Source organism: Carassius carassius, chromosome 30 (genome assembly GCF_963082965.1).
Source record: "Carassius carassius chromosome 30, fCarCar2.1, whole genome shotgun sequence".
Lineage (NCBI taxonomy): Eukaryota > Metazoa > Chordata > Actinopteri > Cypriniformes > Cyprinidae > Carassius > Carassius carassius.
Window position 1 is genome coordinate 29,417,145 of NC_081784.1, and position 6,000 is coordinate 29,423,144.

Here is a 6,000-nt window from a genome sequence, read left to right on the forward strand (position 1 = left end):
GCAATATTCCCATCACTCTGTTGTAAAAAATGCATACTAAAACCATAAATATCTCACTTTCCTCTGGTACTTCCAATTAAAGCTATTTTATCTCTCCGAGTCTGGATTCACCCCTCTCTCTTCCTGAAAGTAGAGCGGGGATTTTCTTTGGAGACACTTCTTTTGCTCCAACTTGAAAGAGACTTTGTGCCATACGTCAGCTGTCTCTCCAGATGCTCCTTCCGCTGCCCAACACCAGCTGACGTCAGTAGCAGTGAGCACACTGCATCTGCACCGCACATAAAGAGCCGTGTGTGCAGGCGAAGCAGACTTGGCCCTCAAGAGTCGTCCTTTGGGAGGAAGTTGCTCATTCAACCACCAGGAAAAAAAAGCACACAAAGAAAAGGGCTAATAAATGTGAGTTTGTGTGAAAGCATGTCGCCCTTTGTGGATGTGACCGCTGCTGATGGAAGCAAAGCTCAAAGTTGCAGTTACTATCACAGATTGATTGAGTTATTTATTTTTACAAACTGGTGTCCTGAATGCAATTGTGTTGTGCAGCAAGGGAAATAACTTATTTAGTGGGCTGGGAATTGGGAAATTGTTTGTATTCAGAACCAGATTCATTTTTACAAATATTGTATACCATATATGTAACATTTACAGTGTACATATATATTCACTAATTCATAAGACGGATATAACCATGCCACTATGCATGTGTGCAATGTATTTTTGAATCTGATTGAGAAAGTAGTCAGGTTAAACTGTTTACAAGGCAACACTTAAGAAACTGAGCTCAGATGAGACTGACTGAGGCGTTTAATTTATGGCTTTTCAGCTTTCAGTCCGATGGAGCAATCAAACTGTAAACGGATAGCTTTAGCTAATGTGAGGGATTCTGTGAGAAACTCTCACCCTTCCTGAATCTGAAGCATGATGAACAAGATTTCCTCTTCTCTGATCACACATCCTCCAGTACCGTTCATAACTAATAAAAGTGATTAGCCACGTTTCCACTTCGGGGCTTGATTTAGCCTCCTCAGGGAATCACCTTGGTCCAAAGAGCACTAGCTGGGGCTTGATGTGATCACAGACAAAGGCACATGATCAGAGCACACCCTATTTTCCCACATTTCATTTAAACATTTCTGACATTTAAAACCATTTTCCAGCTCAGCTGACACTGTTGGGTATTTGATATAAATGGCATCCTAACTTCAGAGCTGACAGCCTCAGGGCAACGGTCCGATCCATAGCATGGTTGCTCTCTTGGTGACCTGAGTTTAAAGGAGTCATGACCCACAATTTTCACTTTTCCACGAGAATCAATGTATGTTATGATTGCCTAACGATTATACACTGGCCGGGAAGCCGATATTTAAAAGTGAAGCATTTGTTTACCTCAGGGTTTGTAAAATAGCCTACGTGCACGCGCACTCAAATACGAGATTTTGATTTCTTCCCCGTCTTGACGTCAAGAGGGGCAGGATATACCATATATGGACACCGCAGCAGGAAGCTCGCCCCTTCCCCTCTCCCCCTCATATTCAGTCGCGAAAGATGCTGGAGTAGTGCACACGTGAGTTGCTCTGTGGTTGACTGCCAGAATCAACATGTAAATGTGTTTTCTCTACCAAGAACGGACCTAGCTATCAGAGACCAGTGGATTAAATTCATTTTTAATGACGCGGTTCCTTCAACCCTTCCACTGGCTTATCGTCACGTGTTTGTGCTAAACATTGTACGCCGAAATCCTTCACAAATTTGGGGCAATATCAGGCGAAGTTTGCATCGAAGCTCGGGAAAAGCGCCATTCCAACAAAATTGCATGCAATTGAAACGGTAAGACTGTGTTTTTTATTGCTCTACTGTGTGTAACCAACAGCATCTAACTGCTAATGCGGCTATTGTATGCTATTGCATCTGTCACTAGACAAATAAACGAAAGATTGGAGGTGAAGTAATTATTTATGTTCCCTGTAAACGGACTGCAAAAACTGACTTTTGACTGCATTATAATGATTTCTTAATTCAGAATATGATCAAGATTGCGTAGGTTGATGTGTTCTGGGAATTTGCCAGTTAATAGTAACATTTAAAGCCCCTTAAGTGAACGAAATGACTCGAAGAAAGATTTGTTCATTTTGATGAACGCGTATGAACAAGAGAGTCTGGCGTTGCCAGATTGGGTGTTTTTTTCCGCTACATATTAAGGCCGGTTTACTAGAAGGCTTTATAGAAATCTGGCATCCTACTGAACGAAGTTAAACTGAGAGAGCGTGGCGTTCACAGACACCAGAATGAACGACTTCACAGTAACATTCATCAGGCAGTAATGCGGTACGTTCAGTTCATGTTCGCCCAAAATATGAACGAGTTCATGAACTATCGTTCAATGAACGCGTCCAGGCACAACTCTGGCAGGAGTATTAGCTTCGAGCTATGGGGAATGGCTGCTAACGTACTTTGCAAAAAACAAATGACTGAGATCATCATGAATTCGGTTATTGTTTATTTGTTGCCTAACGCTTACATATGAGGCGCCGTCTAGTTTGTGTGTGTGTGTGCTCACGTCTTATATTTGTGTGTGTGTGCTGTGCTCGTGTCTCATATGAGTAACTTTATGTGCGTAGATAGTTCATATACATGTATGTGTGACCACTTAGTATATATGCAAGCGTGTTTCATATGTGTGCGTGAATGAAGTTTGATTTAAGCCCTAAACGGTGCCTCATACTTATACACTGGCCGGGAAGCCTGTCGCGTTCATTCACAACTTGCGCCATGATGTCAGTTTGTAATGATATGCTAAAGCGTTACCTGCGTTGTCAACCCCCCCCCCCCTTCCTGCAACCAATCAACGTGCCCCTCATTTGCATTATTATAATGACCGTCCACGACAGCCAAAATATCGCATCAGATCTCGCGAGACAATAATGCCTACAGAAATAAGGGTCTGAGGAGCTCTGTGTTTATTTTTTTTCCACTTTTCTTTTTTAGAAGGGCCTGAAAGACTATAATACAGCAGTAGGTATCCAAGGTAATACGAGGGTATGACTCCTTTAAGTTCTGTTGTGTGGTCTTGTCCCATTCAACTCACTCTCTCCATCCATTGCTTCCTGTCTGCTCTCATATAGCATTATCCAAATAAAGATGAACTATCACAAAAATAAAATAAATAAATATAACTATTCCCTCTTTCTGTCCGGGGGCTCCCTGTTTTATACTTCTAAGTGACACATAATAAAATAAAAATGAGAGATGTGATCAACAGTGGCCCAACAAACACAGGAAGGCAAATGCTGTAAAGTGCATTCTTCATTTCCATCAGCACAGGTCTTTACCAACACTATTAGCTTTTAACACTCATGTAATCAAACCGTTTATTTACCTTTGATCTTACTTTTGTCTAATTACTCTGGCTATTCAGTCGTTTCATACATCTGCCCATGCAGCATCACTACGCCATACATTCAAGAAGGTGTTTTATCTTGTGAGTTTAATGTCATAAGCTAAAGAAGAGCTGAAACACACAATAAGAGAGCAGCTCTGTGAAGGCTGTCAGGATATCAGAAAGTGTTGTGTGTGCTTCACATGAGTGCCCTCAAGTGGTGGCAGAACTCCAGCACACTGAGACCAGCAGAAAATCCATCTAGTACAGTAAATTTACTAAACATTTTCCTCACCAAGAAAAGGCTCTCTGAGTTCTTTTAAATCTAAATAATCACTTGCAAACAATGTTTGGTATACTAGGGAATAGGAAGAAATATACCAGAAATAAAATATTAAACATGCAAAAGAAGAAGAAATAAACATTGCATATATAAAAAAGAATAAATCAGCAATGGTAAAGATGAGAATGGTAATCTAACAAATTTTCAAATTATTTCAGAATACAACTGTGTTTTGAGCAGGTACAGTATATTGGCTGAAATGAGATGCAATAGATCAAATCACAACTGGACTAGAGAGGAAACAGATGTTACAAGTCATAAAAAAATCAAATAAAATAATTTCCAGTTATTTATATTTAACCCCTTTGCTGTCAAAGATCGTCACCAGCCCCAGATTATCGTTTCATTTTCACAGCACGTTAAACGTCACACTCCTAAAACATTACAGATCAGATCGTGACTTTAAGATAGCACCAATTAATTAGCCATGTTCACTTCCAAATGCCAAAACACATCACCTACTACGAATAGAGATTACATGCACATAGAAACACACACACATACCAACATACAGTACACACACAAACATCATATGACAAGCTCAGTACACTTTATCCACAGATGACAAACAATGAACAGGGCCTACACACATCCTCATATATTAACAGAAAAGAGACGGTCACCTCATCATTATGACCCTGCTAAACTACTAGTTTTACAACACTACATATCAAACATGCTCCTGTTGCACCCTTTAAAACAGGATGCAAAAATCTCCCTTACCATCATTACACAAAAGCCCTCTGTATGTGGTCACGCAGGTGAAGCCTTCCCACTGCTGAATACAAAGCCCCTGATTGGCACACGAATCCTATTGACAGGTACTGCTGGGCCCTGCACAAACAGCATCATCATGAGCATCAGAGAGAGACACGAATACATCAGGCACGAGAGCGGAGTTATCACTAGAGTACACACGGTGTCATATGTTTTACAACAGCAACACTACGTTATCATTGCACTCATTCATGTAAGGGACACTCAGAACACAAGAATAGAAAAATAAATTCCACCAGCAGGGAACATTTATAGTTAAAGTCTGTGAAAATGATTTTGTGCCTCTTTGGGCTGGCACTACAATGCACCTTTCATTTACAGAATGTAAGATTCTGGGGGGCACATAAGTAGTGAATTTAGGTAAAGAGGTACAGAGCTAGTGGTTGTTCTGTAGGCAAACATTTATACCTTGATTTTTTTAAGGCTAATTTTAATTGGGATTGCTTTTCAGTTAGGGAACTCTTTGATTATTTATACCTCCTGCAATTTATTAATACCCCTACTAAAACATCTAAATGAATCAACTTACTGGAAGTCGTCCTTACAGATGCACCCCACAGATCTACACAGACTGCAGGATTCTGTGATGATGCTAGGGATCATTGTGCCATTGCCTGTTTAAGAAATGTAGAATTCTAAATTTGTTTTTTATTTTTCTTTTCTTTTATACATTTAAAAGGTCTGATGAACATGCACTTTTATCCGAACTGTATAATATAGATGTTGATAGAGGTTAACATCATTTTGTATTAAGCATGCCTCTATAAAGAAATGTAGGATTGGGAGGGACAGCCCTTGGTTTACAGTTGAATTATCCAGAATGATTAGAGAGAGCACTGTCTTGAGCCAAGACTTGATTCAGCTTAACTAAAATTAACACTAAAGATGAAATAGATTATTGTTTCTGTTAGTCTTTTATATCAACAGGCTCTTTACATAATACATATTTAATACATATTTACTAAATCATATCGTGGTCTAGTGGTAAGAGAGTTTAACTCCTAACCCTAAGGTTGTGGGATATGGACTGTCCAAGAAATAGTTTCTCAGATTTTCTTGATTATGATTATTGGTGATTTTATCTGCTTGCTAAAGAGTTGAACAGTCGTATTGACTCTTTTGACTTATTCCAAATTGTTATGGGGCCTACACACTCACTCACTCAGTCATTCACTTGACTTTATTTTGTTACATGAAGTCACTATTTATGATCTTGAAATTGGTGATTTAAATTTCTTGGCTCATAACTCTGAAGTTCACCTGTTTTATTTCAGATCAGGTTGTTGGGAGCCAAGAAGTCTATTATTTTGTTGCGTGTGTTTAGCTCTACTTTAAGTGAGGATTTTGTTCACCAATTTAATGAGGCATGTAAGCTGGTCTGTTTCTCTTGACTGTCCCTCAAATGAATCAGATGTTGAACAGCAACTTTCTTTAATTAAAAATGTCCTTAAATTTTCAAATCTATTGCCCCATTTTGGACTAAGCAACTTAAACCGAAGGCAGAGCC